General features: G+C 41.6%; 1 protein-coding gene across 1 annotated transcript in view; it reads right to left on the bottom strand.

The window, feature by feature from the left end:
* The window catches only part of LOC124046242 (leucine-rich repeat and fibronectin type-III domain-containing protein 2), a 234780-nt gene that overhangs the window by 142251 nt on the left and 74813 nt on the right, over positions 1 to 17716 (bottom strand). The window contains exon 2 of the mRNA XM_046366394.1: positions 7175 to 7307. The gene's annotated coding sequence lies outside the window, so the exon portion shown is untranslated. The remainder of the gene's footprint in view (positions 1 to 7174; positions 7308 to 17716) is intronic.

Raw genomic sequence — 17716 nt, 5'->3', positions numbered from 1 at the left:
GCAAGTAAGTGAACACATGAAAGACAGGTGATCAGAGGGCCAAGCAGGTACCCCAGGGGGATATATAAATAATAGCTTCAGTACTGATGAGGCCATTGTAAATCTGTATCTCCCTCAATGACAGTTGGGAGGCAAGTTCATAAATATCCAGAAGGATTGGTTGCACAGGTTACTGGCTCCTACCCAACCCAGATCAAATCACTTGGAAGTGTGCTCTCGTGTTCTCGCCAACTCTGCTTTAGTTGGGCCCATCAGATATATGCCGCACTCCTCCTAATAACTTAAAAATCCTTCCTCAACTTGATCGCTGATCTGGCATGATTGTATGGGTAAAAGCTTTCCAATACCCTGTTCTGTCCGATTCGTGACAACTCCAATGAAGGGAGAACTATGCCATTTAAACAGCACTAGCTTCATGTGCAATGGAACTCAAACTCCTAATGATTTCCCATGAGGTTATGGCACCCCAAAGATTGATGGTGATGGCGCACAGCAGTTCCATCATCAGGATATCACATAAGAACCTCACAAGCACCATTTTTCTGTTGTCAGTGTGCAGAGTATCTCTCTGTGCCTGCGTGTGAATGTTTGTTGTTCATAGAGAGTGAGTAGGTCTACATCTTTTTAGTATTCCCTCCTCTCTCTGTTATATCACCATTTCCATTGATATCATCATACACCCAATTAGCTACTTTCTTGACAGTCAGGATTCTGGAAGTGAGAATGAGAGCGGGAACAGACATTCACGGTGAAGTAAATCTGTCAGTTAATGGTAGACCAGCACTGTACAATTGATGCCAGCTTCAGTCTACAAGAGGGGGAGATGAAAGATCTCAAGTTGTATTTGTTGTCAACTTGGACAGTGATAATTTTTAGTGAATCCCAGCACCCAAACTAATGCCTGAGAATATTCTATGCCAAAAACCTGCCATTGAAGAAGACGATGAAATAGTAAAAGATATACTGCTGCTTGTTTGAATGAATCATTAAGAAACAAACATGTTATCTATGTGTTATTACAATGTAATTCCCATGCCATTTCTTTCCAAATACCTAGTAATTTAGCTACCACACAGTAAAGTAAAAACCAGTACTATTATTATGGAGGAATGTGGATTTCTTACATTGTTTTATTTCTACGTATTTTATTCATTGTCTTCAGCTATTTTTGCACTACTTCTCCAAAATCAAGGATGCATTATGGATCTGGGCCAGGGACCCTGTTATGTAGGTATAAATATAGCACACACAATACCCATTTTCTCTATGGGTTGCTGCTCGAATAGAACATATCTAAATTATTGACTTGTTACATTATTTATATTCACTGATGATTTGTAACAGCAGCATGGTTGCGGCACTGCCATCTCCCCATGCATTTATTAAGAATATGTGCATGAAGTATCATGATATGTCTACATGTTTGTGTGCGTTCATCAATATTCACATACATAAACGTTTTTGATATTCATTTATAAGGTGGAAAACAATCCACTTAAAAGCATATCCTATTGTATGTAGTTGCTGTTGGGTTTAATTTTTGACACTGTGCATGTATATATTCACTTGCAGATATACCAAGTAGTCCTCAAGACTGGTCAACTTACTTCTAACCTTGAATTAAAAAGAAGCCATGCAATTGAATTAGTTTGAGACAATAGGACATCTGCAACCTTGCAAGGAGATATGGGCAGTTCAACATTAGTCCTCAAGAGTCAACTAATGCACCCGTAATAATAAAATAATAAAACAATCCCCAACAAAAGTGTATGTTTAAGCAACAGATTTGTTTTTTGTACATGCTGCGTCTCAATCTACCGCATCCGCCTTCCGCATCTGCGGTGGAAATCTAGAGCACTGTTTGTCAGACAAGGAGACATCCAAAAATCTGTCTTTTCACGAAAACATCTGTAGCATCCAAACGGTTTTGGCTACAAACTAATATGATGCCACAATAATGTTTTCCGTTTAGCTTTACGATCCACACAAGTGTAACGGGAATCGTCTGAAGGTAACCTGGGACTGGTTAAAAAAAAATGGAAGTATGGAAATTATAAAAAGGGGTTACATAAGTAGAGTACCAGTCAAAGGTTTGGACACACGTACTCATTCACAGGTTTTTCTTAATTAGTAGTAGTGAAGACATTAAAACAAAAAATAATCCATATTTGAGATTTTTCAAAGTAGACACCCTTTGCGTGGATGACAGCTTTGCACACTCTTGGCATTCTCTCAACCAGCTTCCTGAGGTTGTCACCTGGACTGCATTTCAATTAACAGGTGTTCCTTGTTAAAAGTCAATTTGTGGAATTTCTTTCCTTCTTAATGTGTTGGAGCCAATCAGTTGTGGTGTGACAAGGCAGGGGTGGTATAGAGAATATAGCTTTATTTGCTAAAAGACCAAGTCCATAGTATGGCAAGAACAGTTCAAATAAGCAAAGAAAAACGGCAGTCCATCATTAAAGACATTGTCACGCCTTGGTCATTGTATTTTGTGTTTTTGGTATATGTTTGGGTAGGCCAGGGTGTGACATGGGTTTATATGTTGTGTTTCGTATTGGGGTTTGTATTAATTGGGATTGTGTATGATTAGGGGTGTGTCTAGTTAGGCTTGGCTGCCTGAGGCGATTCTCAATTGGAGTCAGGTGATTCTCGTTGTCTCGGATTGGGAACCGTATTTAGGTAGCCTGAGTTCGCTTTGTATTTTGTGGGTGTTTGTACCGGTCTCTGTGTAGTAGTCACCAGATAGGCTGTAATTAGTTTCACGTTTCGTTTGTTGTTTTCGTAATTCAGTTATTTCATGTACCTTTTCATTCATTAAAGTCATGAGTAACCTACACGCTGCATTTCGGTCTGACTCTCTTCTTACAACAGACGAACGTCGTTACAGACATGCATGTCAGTGAATACGGAACATTTCTAGAACTTTGAAAGTTTCTACAAGTGCTACTGTAACTGGCTCTCATGAGGACCAAGAGTTACCTCTGCAGCAGAGGATCACTTAATAAGAGTTACCAGCCTCAGAAATTGCAGCCCAAATAAATGCTTCACAGAGTTTAAGTAACAGACACATGTCAACATCAACTGTTCAGAGGAAACTGTCTGAATCAGGCCTTCATGGTCAAATTGCTGCAAAGAAACCACTACTATAGTACACCAATAAGAAGATACTTGCTCAGGCCAAGAAATATGAGCAATGGACAGGAAATTTGAGATTTTTGGTTCCAACCACTGTGTCTTTGTGAGACGCAGAGTAGGTGAACGGATGATCTCTGCATAAGTGGTTCCCACCGTGAAGCAGGGAGGAGGAGGTGTGATGGTGTGGGGGTGCTTTGCTGGTGACACTGTCTGTGATTTATTTAGAATTCAAGGCAAACGTAACCAGAATGGATACCACATCATTGTGCATCCCATCTGGTTTGCGCTATCATTTGTTTTTCAACAGGACAATGACCCAACATACCTCCAGGCTGTGTAAGAGCTACTTGACAAAGAAGGAGAGTGATGGAGTGCTGCATCAGATGACCTGGCCTCCACAATCACCCGACCTCAACCCAATTGAGACATTTTGGGATGAGTTGGACCACAGAGTGAAGGAAAAGCAGCCAACAAGCGCTCAGCATATGTGAGAACTCCTTCAAGACTGCTGGAAAAACATTCCAGGTGAAGCTGGTTGAGAGAATACCAAGTGTGTGCAAAGCTGTCAAGGGAAAGGGTGGCTACTTTGATGAATATTAACTATAAAATATGTTTTTATTTGATTTTTTAAAATCTGAATGATTCCATGTGTTATTTTATAATTTTAATGTCTTGACTATTATTCTACAATGTAGAAAATAATAAAAATAAAGAAAAACCCTTAAATGAGTAGGTGTGTTTTATTTTTATTGGCTTTTTCTTTGCTATGAATTTTTCTTTGCAACTCTGCCTAGAAAGCAAGCATCCCGGAGTCGCCTCTCACTGTTGACGTTGAGACTGGTGTTTTGCCGGTAATATTTAATGAAGCTGCCAGTTGGGCCTCGGTACGCCTATGTAGATATTCCATAACAAATCTGACATTTCCAGCTACAATAGTCATTTCCAACATTACCAATGGACAAAAAAAATGTTTTTCTTTAAAAAACAAGGACTGAACAAAAATATAAACCCAACATATGCAACAATTTTGGACATTGGTGGCAGTTTATTGTTCAGTATAATATACCTACAGGGGTCCTAAAATTAAATTAAATAGCTAAATGATCCATGGTATGATCATCTTACAACAATTACATTTGTTAGCTAGTAGAACCCCCTCCCACAGAGGGTTCTACCTGGAACCAAAAAGGGTTATGGGGACAGCCGAAGAACCATCTTGGAACTTTTTTTGTAAACTTCTGCTGGAGCACGCACTCCAGGTATATATTACTGGCCATCCCCAAAGCCAACACCTCCTTTGGCCGCCTTTCCTTTCAGTTCTCTGCTGTCAGTGACTGGAACAAATTGCAAAAATTGATGAAAATGGAGACTTACATTTCCCTCACTAACTTTTTATAAGTTCAGCTAACCGATCGCTGCAGCTGTACATAGTCCATCTGTAAATAGCCCACCCAATCTACCTACCTCATCCCCATATTGTTTTTATTTACTTTTCTGCTCTTTTGCACACCAGTATCACTACTTGCGCATCATCTGCTCATCTACCACTCCAGTGTTAATCTGCTAAATTGTAATTACTTTGCTACTATGGCCTATTTATTGCCTTACCTCCTCACACCATTTGCACACACTGTATATAGACTTTCTTTTTTTCTATTGTTTTATTGACTGAATGCTGTTTTTTCCATGTGTAACTCTTTGTTGTTTGTGTCACACTGCTTTGCTTTGTCTTGGTCAGGTCGCAGTTTTAAATGAGAACTTGTTCTCAACTAGCTTACCTGGTTAAATAAAGGTTCAATAAAAAAGGGCGAGGCCCCTTTATGTTCAAGGTTTCAGGCTTGTAACTTCAAAAACTAACAAGAAATATCAGTTTTAGTACAGGGACACAGTCTTGGAAATTAGTGTTTGCGCGTGCCATGAAGACAGGACACACCTATTGAACATACAGAAAGTAGGAAGACATTTATAGTTTGATTACATTTTATCTGATGCGTAAACAGAACTGTATTTTGACTTTGTTGAAACAGTTTAGGGGTAGATTTTCAGATTCCTTTCTCTGCACGTTGAAAGAGTGGATTACTCAAATTGATGGTCCCAACTAAACTGACTTTGGGATATAAATGATTTGATCTAACAAAACGAACAAAACATGTTATAGCTGGGACCCTTTGGATGACAAATCGGAGGAAAAAAATAAGTTAATATTTAATCGCTATTTATGAACGTTCCGGTGGAAAAACATTTAGTGGGGCGCCGTCCTAAAACAATTGCATGGCATGTTTTCGCTGTAATAGCTACTTTAAATCGGACAGTGCAGTTAGATTAACAGGAATTTAAGCTTTCAACCGATATACAGTGTATGTACCTATATGTTTAATACCCATAATTTTTCTGATTAATTATTTTAATTGTGCTCCCTACAGTTTCACCAGAAGTTGTCCCGCTAGCGGGATGCCTAGCCCTTAAGAGTGTACTGTAAACTAAACCCCCATTTAAGCTGCATGGCTCACCTCCAAATGTATTCAACCTGTCACGCCCTGAACTTAGAGATCCTTTAAATTCTCTATTTTGGTTAGGTCAGGGTGTGACTAGGGTGGGCAATCTAGTTTTCCTATTTCTTTGTTTGGCCTGGTATGGTTCCCAATCAGAGGCTGTGTATCGTTGTCTCTGATTGGGGATCATACTTAGGCAGCCTTTATCCCACCTTAGTTTGTGGGATCTTGATTTTGTATAGTTGCTGTGTAGCCTAAAGAACTTTACGTTCGTTTTGTATTTTGTTGTTTTTCGGTGTTCATTTTAATAAAAGTAAGATGTTCGCCTACCACACTGCACCTCGGTCCGATCCTTCCATCAATGAACGTAACACAACCTAATAATTCCACACTTCTGTCATGAACCTGCCTTACCCCGGCAGTCCTTCAAATTGCCCCAGGATTTTCACCTCTAAAACAGGTGTCATTATTCTCACTGAGCAATGTAATTTGGCAAGATATTCTGTGAAACGCTATCGCCATTGCATCGGCCCACAGGGGAATGTCGTGGCATTGATCCCATCTCCCACAATCCTTATTTCTGCAAGTAACCATAGTCCTGTTCACTGAGAGAAAAAAACGTATATCTATATATTAAACAGCAATTCAAACCTGGAAACGTTTAATGTTGGTAGTTAAAATGTTGTCCACGTTTATCACATCACTCTGGTGGTGTTCGGAGCAGAGCAGCAGTAACAGATGGATAAATACAATTGCAATCTATTTTATTTATACTTATCTGCACCAGCATTTACTCCACTCTCTGACTGGCCTCTATTTGAAACTCGGTGCTCAAATGTTGTGTCCTCAGTCATTCAATACTAGCACGCAAAATACAATCTAATTCAATATTTTGTGGTTGAGTAAAGTCGCCCCTAAAAAACAAACCCAGTATCACATGAATTCTGTCTTCCCTTGCTCAAGCATTATTTGTCAGTGACAGAATAACCTGCAAACACAGAGAATGTGGCAGTGGCTCGCTGCAGTAACTGTGTTTGGCAATGATTAATCAAGGTCACCAGTGGCTTTCTCATCTTACGCAATTAACCTTGTTTCTCTGTGCGGTAGCGGCAATCTATGGGGAAGCAATTAAAATCCAAATACTTCCTGCTGGGTGTGGACTTAACCTTGCTGGAACTTTGGCTGCAAAATCCGCCGCAAACGCGCTGCCTCCTGCTGCAGGATTTAACCCTTTCCTGGACATTTAATGACAATTAGGCCCCATTCCTATCCTATAATAAGTGATAAATGACCTGACGCTATATTGCTTTCACTTAGTTAGCTGATTATGATTGATCATCTTAAGGCAGAAGGGAAAGATGATGAGAGGATGGGAAGGCAATATTGTTTTTCTAAAGAGGATATGAAGAATCACAGCAGGCTTTCATCTTATCATGAACCAGGCAACTGCATATGCCGAAGCACACGTGTGGAGCACTACACCTCCAGCATCTAAGCTGTATCCAGCCACCAGCAATCACCAAACTTTGTTAGTGTGTACTGACCTTGCCGTCGTCTCCCTGATGGCAACAAACAATCAAGTCTCCCTTTATCCTCCCTAGGATGAGTGCTGCAAGGTGGCTTCTCTCCCTGGCCAGTGATGAAGTGCTATTCTGCCTCATTGGCTCATCCTTTCACCTGCAAGATGGTGACAGAGAGAATATGAACAATTTCAATTGCATTGCGAGACAGTTTTAAAAAAAGATAACCCTATAATAATTACATTTATTTTGGGGGATGGAGGGGCTGGGAGGCATTGGAAAGATGCACTATACCAATTCAGATAATATCTGATATATACTATGCAGTCAAAAGTATGTGGACACACATTCAAATTAGTGGATTCTGCTATTTCAGCCAAAACACCCGTTGCTGACAGGTGTCTAAAATCGAGCACATGGCCATGCAATCTCCATAGACAAACATTGGCAGTGGATTGGCCTTACTGAAGAGCTCAGTGACCTTCAACGTGGAACCGACATAGGTTGCCACCTTTCCAACAAGTCAGTTCGTAAAATCTCTGCCCTGCTAGAGCTGCCCCGGGGAACTGTACGTGCTGTTATTGTGAAGTGGAAACGTTTAGGAGTAACCGGCTCGGCCGCAAAGTGGTAGGCCGCACAAGCTCACAGAATGGGACTGCCGAGTGCTGAAGCGTGTAGCGCTTAAAAATCGCCTCTCATAGGTTGCAACACTCACTACCGAGTTCCAAACTGCCTCTGGAAGCGACGTCAGCATGAGAACTATTCGACGTGAAATGGACTTCCATGGTCGAGCAGCTGCACCCACGCCTATGATCACCATGCGCAATGTCAAGCATCGGCTGGAGTGGTTTAATACTCGCCGCCATTGGACTCTGGAACAGTGGAAACGTGTTCTCGGGAATGTTGAATCACGCTTCACCATTTGGCATTCTGACGGACACATCTGGGATTGGTTGATGCCCCTTAGTGTAATGTTGTTCGTCTGTTGTTTGAAGAGAGTCAGACCGAAATGCAGCGTGTAGGTTACTCATGACTTTTAATAAAGATAAAGCGGTACATGAAATAACTGAAAATATGAAAACAACAAACGAGTGAAACTAATTACAGCCTATCTGGTGACTAACACAGAGACAGGTACAATCACCCACGAAATACAACGCGCACTCAGGCTACCTAAATACGGTTCCCAATCCGAGACAACTAGAATCAGCTGACTCCAATTAGGAATCGCCTCAGGCAGCCAAGCCTAACTAGACACACCCCTAATAATACACACTCCCAATTAATACAAACCCCAATACGAAATACAACATATAAACCCATGTCACACCCTGGCCTACCCAAACATATAACAAAAACACAAGATACAATGACCAAGGCGTGACACTTAGTTCCAGTGAAGGGTAATCTTAATGCTATAGCATACAATGACATATTCTGTGCTTCCAACTTTGTGGCAACAGTTTTGGGATCTCTTTCATGTTTCAGCTTGACAACTCCCCTGTGCACAAAGTGAGGTCCATACAGATAGTTTGTTGAGATCGGTCTGGAAGAACTTGACTGGCTTGCACAGAGCCCTGACCTCAACCCCATCCAACAGCTTTTGGATGAATTGGAACGCCGACTGCGAGCCAGACCTAATCGCCCAACATCTGTACCTGACCTCACTACTGCTCTTGAAGCAATGTTAAAACATATAGTGGAAAGCCCTCCCAGAAGAGTGGAAGAGTTTATACCAGCAAAGAGGGGACTAACTCCATATTAATGACAATTATTTTGGAATGACAATTTGACGAACCATGTGAAAAATAAAATGTTATTTGATGTCATTATGAAATGGTACGTTTGGATGTTTGCGAAGCATGTGACAAATAAAATTGTATTTGATGTCATTATAAAACAGTACCTTTTGGATCCTGGATGCTGATTGGTTGATAACCATTAGTTATTCAATAACGCAAAATGCCATAATTACTGTACATTCCAAGTATCAATGTGCGTCCACTGTCCCGCAGCCCAGCATTCATAAACTCAATCTCCCCAGGAAAATCTCGACATTATTGCCTAGCATTTTGTTTCGTACAGTGGAAGTTAATGAGCCTCACTGTGTGCATAGTTGACCTGTTGAAGATGTTGCAGGTTTTTTTGCAATCCAGAGGCTGACGGCTTCTCTGGTCCAGGCAAATTAATTTATAAGGATTGTTAGAATTAATATATCCAACTAATTGGCAATAGAAGTAAAGGTAAAACAAATGAAAATGGACGTAGTTTTCTGTCATTTTAGCTGCTTGATGTGATTGAGTGTTGGTTAGTTAGTTAGCAAAGGAGAAGTAATGTCAGCCTAGCTATCCTCGATAACCATCTTATAGACTTGACAATCAGCTGGATGTTGCCTATTTATAATTTAATTAAATCATATTTTTTTCAGTTGTCTCTCGTCATCATTGAACCTCTGCTAGCTACATAACAATGTTTTTTTTTGCATAACAACATTGGATTAACCGGTTAAGACTCTAGGGGCAGTATTTCATTTTTGGATAAAAAGACGTGCCCGTTTTTAGCGCAATATTTTGTCACGAAAAGATGCTCGACTATGCTTGGAATTGATAGTTTTGGAAAGAAGACACTCTGACGATTCCAGAACTGCAAAGATTTTCACTGTGAGTGCCTTAGAACAAAACCTACAGGCAAAACCAAGATGTTTGAGCGACCAGGAAATCAACAGGATTTCTGATGGCACGTTTTCCATGATCGCCTTATATGGCTGTGAATGCGACAGGAATGAACGGACACTTCCTATCGTTTCCCCAAGGTGTCTGCAGCATTGTGACGTATTTGTAGGCATATCATTGGAAGATTGACCATAAGAGACTACATTTACCAGGGGTCCCGCACGGTGTCTGCGTGGAAATTGGTGCGCAAAAGTCAGGTACCAGTATTTTTCCATCCGAATCTGAGAACAATGCAGGCTTCCAGGAATGGCATTTCAATGAAGAGATATATGACAAAACACCTTGAGGATGGATTCAAACAACGTTTTCCATGTTTCAGTCGATATTATGGAGTTAATTCGGAAAAAAGTTTGACGTGTAGGTGACTGAATTTTCGGTTAGTTTCGGTAGCCAAATGCATAGTAACAAAACGGAACGTTGTGTCCTACACAAGCATCTTTCAGGAAAAACTGGACATCTGCTATGTAACTGAGAGTCTCCTCATTGAAACATCTGAAGTTCTTCAAAGGTAAATTATTTTATTTGATCCCTTTGCTGGTTTTTGTGAATATGTTGCGTGCTAAATGCTAACGCTAAATGCTAAGCTAGCTATCACCACTCTTACACAAATTATTGATTTTTTCTGGTTCTAAAGCATATTTTGAAAATCTGAGACGACAGGATTGTTAAGAAAAGGATAAGCTTGAGGATAGGCATATTTATTTCATTTCATTTGCGATTTTTAGAAATCGCTAACGTTGCGTTATGGTAATGAGCTTGAGGCTATGATTACGCTACCGAATACGGTGTGGGTAGGACTAACAGGTTAATTGAATTAATGACTGGGTCGAAACATGAAAATAGAATAAACAGCCAGCTTGTTTGGTTATCAACCTCAGAACTAACAACTTGTTTTTACCCAGACTATATCATCTGGTGAAAGGATTAAATAAAACTAATTTACTCATTAAACCTCTTAGAGCTACCCCCCCTACTTTTTTCAATTTCCGCCTGAAGACATACCCAAATATATCTGCCTGTAGCTCAGGCACAGAACCAGGGATATGCATATTCTTGGTACCATTTGAAAGAAAACACTGAAGTTGGTGTAAATGTGAATTGAATGTAGGAGAATATAACACAATAGATCTGGTTTAGATAATACAATGAAAACATATATATGTTTTTTTTTTTATTGTATCATCTTTAAAATGAACAAGATAAAACAAACATTCAGATAGGATGATTTGTGACAATTTCAGTGAAAAACATAAGAGGGCAACAGTACTTGTGCAAAGTTTCAAAATGAGTGTGCTACATGACATTTATCATGAAGTCACCCAGGTGTCCCACACAAGTAGCCCAAATGTACCCAAGTGGCCAAATTGGTGAAGTGAAACATTTTGAATGGAATAACTATATATTTTTTTAAAACATGAAGAAAAATACATTTACAAAATAACACTTTGGAAGACCCTCAGTCCTCTACACAATAGTATGCTGCTGATGCCAGGTGCCATAGCACATCCATGCCTGCAGAAATACATTTGGGCAGATGAACACCACTTGTGGCAGTAGCTGGATGAACCAGCTTCAGTGGGGGATGGACACCTTGCCACTGGGGGCTCTCATTCAGAGTCAGTGTCACTGTGAAAGAAAATGTTCAGTTAGAATAGTTTCACACATGAGCCCTGTATCAACAGGTATAATAAACAGATATATATAGAGTACAGGGAACATAAGGTTGAATATATGCTAGATCTACTGTCTCATTTATATTATGACATTTCAGCTAGATCCACTGTCTCTATTATATTATGACAGACCAGCTAGATCTACTGTCATTATTATATTACAACAGACCAGCTGTATCTACTGTCTCCATTTCACTTTGGCCATTGTTGTGGGCCTGCCCTCCACTCAACAGCCTCAAATAGGCTATTTCATTTCACAAATAATATTTTATATTATTCATTTCAAACAACGGCATTAGCATGAGAAGAACTTACCAGTCCGAAACGATGTCCTATCCGTTCAAAAAATATTCCTCCATTTGGGAATCGCTAAATGAATCGCCCTCAATCAATTTCTTCTAAAATTGTGTGTACATCTGTATATTTAGACTTAGATTTAGCTTTCCCTGACTTAGTCGCCATACTGATTGATATATAAACAGCTGAATATGCGCATTTACCAAAACAATGCTGTGCACAACATGCGTAACTCCTTCCGGTATGAATCGTCAATGGCGAATGAACCTCTTTACGCCAGAGTTTACTACACGGGTTGGTCTTCCAACACATAAACATTATATTGTCGTTTCCCTCAGCTCATTGGCTATCTACCCAGCTAGATTTCAAGATGATCAGTGGTCATTTGGTTAAAATACAGTCAATCAACGAAACAGCGGGCAAATCATTGGTGCACAGTAATGTCATTACTTGTTGTCTTCAAATCGGTTTCTTTCAGTCAATACGTCCCGCGAAATGACCCATCAGGTTTGGTTGTGTTACAAACAAAACCAGTTGATTGCATTGAAACCAAACATGACTGGAAAAGTCACGTTTTGTGTGTGTATTTACCTCGAATGTGTCGTTGAAAATGGAATGAGATGGAATTCACGACACAAGCGGTTCACAAAATGTTTTGTGTTAGGTTATAAAAACAGATTTTATCAAACAAAAGACCATTCATTGTGTAACAATGAGCATTGGGATTGCAAACAGAGGAAGATCGTCAACGGTAAACGATTTATTTTATTGCAGTTTGTGATTTTGTTAGGCCTGTGCTGGTTGAAATAGTTGTTTTTTATGGGGCTCTATCCTCAGATAATCGCATTGTATTCTTTCGCAGTAAATCCTTTTTTAAATCTGACAATGCAGTTGGAATTGCAAGATTCTAGGCTTTCGAAACATGTGAGACAATTGTATTTTCATGAATGTTTAATATGATTATTTATGCAGCGATCACCGTATGTTGTCGAATTTCATCCCGCTACCGGGTTCCGTGCGCAGAAAGGTTAAAATAACCACGTTTTCATTAAAGTTAATCTTCTTTTATATATGTTGGCAACTGTTTAATAAAAGCAATAATGCCCTCGAACCTGAGAATTATCATGTGATAACTCCCTCCTAAGTGCTGTTCCCCGGCTCTTGGCTGTCCCTCTCGCCTAACAGCCCTCAGTATATTACGATAATCCCTGGGTTCTCATGCTTTATTGCCTAATGAGTGCATTGTGGTCATCATAATGACAGTTGGAATGTCAGAATTCTAATACATATTTTACTTGTGAAATATGATGAAACACTGGTGGATAATGGTATTTGACTCCAAATAAAGAGCAGTGCTTTTATGAATGATCATGTACGGTATAATCAGGTGCAAATTTTATGACACCCTCACATGTACTCTGTAAACATGGCTGAACCAAATGCCTGTGTCTGTCTTCTATTTAATCCCCAATCAATGCCACCATGTCCTTTGTCCTTGTGATGTACTCCCATACCTGTAACCAAATCAAGAAATCCCATAACATCTCCCAATTATAAATGTGAAATAAGCTTTAAAGTAAATTAGAAAGTTAGAATTATCAACAGCGAGAATGAATGGTGCTAATCAAGGAACAAATGAGGTGTGAACAAATGTACTTGACTCTAAAGAACAATCTCAGTGTCACATCTTGACCTTAGTTCCTTTTTCATGTCTCTATTTTTTTTTTGGTCAAGGTGTGAGTTGGGGTGGGCATTCTATGTTTTTGTTCTTTTGTATTTCTGTGTTTGGCCTGGTATGATTCCCAATCAGAGGCAGCTGTCTATCGTTGTCTCTGATTGAGAACCATACTTAGGTTGCCTATTCCCATCTGTGTTGGTGGGTAGTTGTTTTCTGTTTTGTGTGTCTTCACCTTACAGAACTGTTTTGTTTCATTCACACTCTCTCTTTGTTGTTTTTTGGTTATTGCAGTGTTCAGTATTAATTGTTTACCTTTGATGATCTTCGGATGTTTTCACTCACGACACTCCCAGTTACACAACAAATGTTCCGTTTGTTCCATAAAGATGATTTTTATGCTGTGCTGTAACGGGCGAATGTGGGCATTGAGCCTAATGTACCAAATCTCCAGTGCTCCCCCACAGCTCTGTTCAACCTGTGCCTGCAATCTAGAGGGTCCGGGCAAAAGTGGTCATCCAGCCTGGAGGAGTGGTGCCAAGGCTGCACACCAGAGCTCCAGTGCTCCCCCACAGCCCGGTCCATCCGGTGCCTCCTCCACGCACCAGGCCTCCTGTAGGTCTCCCCAGCCTGGTGGGTCCTGTGGCAGCCCCACGCACCAGGCTGTCTCTCCGTCTCCTCCCTCCAGGTTCTACCGCCTGTCCGGAGCTGCCAGAGTCTCCCGCCTGTCCGGAGCTGCCAGTCTCCCGCATGTCCGGAGCTGCCAGAGTCACTCGTCAGTCCGCAGCCGTCAGAGTCTACCGCCTGTCCTGCACCACCAGAGTCTCCCTCCTATTTGGGGCCTGCGGTAAGGGTCCCCAGTCCGAGGTCGGCGGCGAGGGTCGCCACTCCAGAGGCGCCACATAAGTGGGCCAAGACTAAGGTGGAGTGGGGTCTATGTCCCGCACCAGAGCCGCCACCGTGGTGAAATGCCCACCCAGACCCTCCCCTATAGGTTCAGGTTTTGCGACCGGAGTACGCACCTTTGGGGGTGGGGGGTACTGTCACATCCTGACCGTAGTTCCTATTTTATGTCTCTATTTTTGGTTTGGTCAGGACGTGAGTTGGGGTTTCTATGTTTTTGTTGGCCTGGTATGGTTCCCAATCATAGGCAGCTGTCTATCGTTCTCTGATTGACAACCATACTTAGGTAGCCTGTTCCCACCTGTGTTGGTGGGTAGTTGTTTTCTGTTTTAAGTGTCTTCACATTACTGAACTGTTATGTTTCGTTCACTCTCTCTTTGTTGTTTTTGGTTATTGCAGTGTTCAGTTTTAATTGTTTACCTTTGATGATCTTTGGATGTTTTCACTCAAGACTCTCCCAGTTACACATCAAATCTTCCGTTTGTTCCATAAAGATGATTTTTATATCCAAAACACCTACGTTTGTTTGTCGCGTTATGTTCAGAAATCCACAGGAAAGGGCGGTCACGACAACGCAGACAAAAATTCCAAATAGTTCTCATAATGTCACGACTTCTGCCGAAGTTGTTGCCTCTCCTTGTTCGGGCGGTGCTCGGCGTTCGACGTCACCGGTCTTCTAGCCATCATTGATCCTTTTTTCATTTTCCATTGGTTTTGTCTTGTCTTCCCACACACCTGTTTTCAATCCCATTTATTACCTGTTGTGTATTTACCCCCTGTTTCCCCTCATGTCTTTGTCAGAGATTGATTTGTTGTCAGTGTAGTGTGATTGTTTGTATAAGTGCGCGTCGGGTCTTCGTACCCATGTTTTGTTTGTTTGTACATTTATTGTTATGGAGCATACTCTTGGAACTTTATTAAAAGACTCCATATTTACACTCATATTGACTCTCCTGCGCCTGACTTCCCTGCCACCTATTACATCTATGCATGACAGAATCTCTGACCAATATATGTGAAGTCAGCAGGAGAAGACACTATACCCATGGACCTGGAGGAACGCGTTCAGGAACAAGCGAGGGAGCTTGACTGTATCAGCTCCGTCATGGAGCACATTGTGCAGAAAATGGATCGCTGGGAGAGACGGAGTTTCTCCAGCGCCACCACCACCACAACCGTAATCTCCCGTGAACGTTTTTTCCTCTCCGGAATCGAGGATCCATTTATCCCTACCCACGGGATACAATGGAGATACTGCCGGCTGCCAGGGTTTCCTCCTCAAGCTAAACTTATATCTAGCCACGGCCTCCCCAGTACCATCTGACCGTGAGAAGCGTTACGCCCTCGTCTCATGCCTCACCGGGAAAGCACTGGAATGGCCAGCGCTGTGTGTAGAAGGGAGGATTGGACCATTTTGAGGAGTTCACCTGCCAATTCCGGATAGTATTCAATCACCCACCTGAAGGCAAAGCAGCGGGTGAGCTCCTCTATTATCTGAGGCAGGAGACGAGGAGTGCACAGGATTTTGCTTTGGAGTTTAGGACCTTGGCTGCCGGCGCTGGATGGAGCGACAGGGCCCTGATCGACCATTACCGTTGTAGTCTACGCGAGGACGTCCGTCGGGAGCTGGCCTGTAGAGACACCACCCTCACCTTCGACCAGCTGGTGGACATGTCCATCAAGCTGGACGACATGCTGGCTACTCGTGGACGTCTAGATCGGGGTCTGGTTGTTCCATCCTCCCGCACCCTCTCTCCCGAACCTATGGAATTGGGAGGGATGGTGCACAGGGAGACCGGAGGGGGTTCCCGCTCGAGCACCATTCATGGTCGCAGAGGGCACACTGCTGGTCGGTGCCGGGTTGGTTCCTCAGGGAATAGAGAGGGCAGGCAGGGCAGGCAGGGAATTCTGGCGTCACCCCAGGTGAGTAGGCACCATTCTCATCCAGAGCCCTCTGCTGCACTAATGTTTGTCTCTGTCTCTTTTCCTGATTTTCACTGCATTCCCAGTATAAGGCACTAGTTGATTCAGGTGCGGCTGGCAATTTCATTAATAAAAGTCTAGCTCATAGTTTAGGTATCCCTATTGTTCCTGTGGATATGCCTATCCCTATTCATGCCTTAGATAGTCGACCATTAGGGTCAGGGTTTATCAGGGAGGTTACCGCACCTTTGTGTATGATAACGCAGGATATAATATATCAGCCGCAAATGTCTTTCACAGTAGGAGAGGGGAAAACAATGGCTGTCCAAATTCTGTTGCGCAAGCAAAAGTCATGTGACCACTTGACGCGATGTTATCGTTCTGGCTCATTTTTCGAAATAAAAGCCTGAAACTATGTCTGAGGACTGTTGACACCTTGAGAAAGCGATAGGAAAAGGAATCTGGTTCATATACCTTTAAATCCAGCAAAGGGAGGCAATGGAACAGGGAGTTTTGATTTTCCTCAGGGTTTCGCCTGCAATATCAGTTCTGTTATACTCACAGACAATATTTTGACAGTTTTGGAAACTTTAGAGTGTGTTCTATGCAATACTACTAATAATATGCATATATTAGCAACTAAGACTGAGGAGCTGGCCGTGAAGTTAACAGGTGTGCCTTGTCAAAGGTTCATTTGTGAAATTATTTATTTCCTTAATGCGTTTGAGCCAATCAGTTGTGTTGTGACAAGGTAGGGGTGGTATGCAGAAGAGAGCCCTATTAGGTAAAATACCAAGTTCATTTTATGGCGAAGAAAAGAGAAATGACAGTCCACTTTAAGACATGAAGGTCAGTCAATACGGAAATTTCAAGAACTTCAAACATTTCTTCAAGTGCAGTTGCAAAAACCATTAAGCACAACAGTGAAATTGTCTCTCATGAGGGCCGCCACAGGGAAGGAAGACCCAGAGTTACCTCTGCGGCAGAGGATAAGTTCATTAGAGTTACCAGCCTCAGAAATGGCAGCCCAAATAAATGCTTCACAGAGTTCAAGTAACAGACACATCTCAACATCAACTGTTCAGAAGAGACTGTGTGAATCAGGACTTCATGGTCAAATTGCTGCTAAGAAACCACTACTAAAGGACACCAATACAAAGAATAGACTTGTTTGTGCCAAGAAACACGAGAAATGGACATTAGACCGGTGGAAATCTGTCCATTGGTCTGATGAGCCCAAATTTGAGATTTTTGGATCCTACCGCTGTGTCTTTGAGACTCGAGTTGGTGAACGGATGATCTCATTCAAAATACACATAACCAACATGGCTACCACAGTATTCTTTAGCAATACGCCATCCCA

The sequence above is a fragment of the Oncorhynchus gorbuscha genome, linkage group LG10 (assembly GCF_021184085.1).
Source record: "Oncorhynchus gorbuscha isolate QuinsamMale2020 ecotype Even-year linkage group LG10, OgorEven_v1.0, whole genome shotgun sequence".
In the NCBI taxonomy this organism is placed as follows: Eukaryota; Metazoa; Chordata; class Actinopteri; order Salmoniformes; family Salmonidae; genus Oncorhynchus; species Oncorhynchus gorbuscha.
This window is presented reverse-complemented; position numbering and strand designations above follow the sequence as displayed.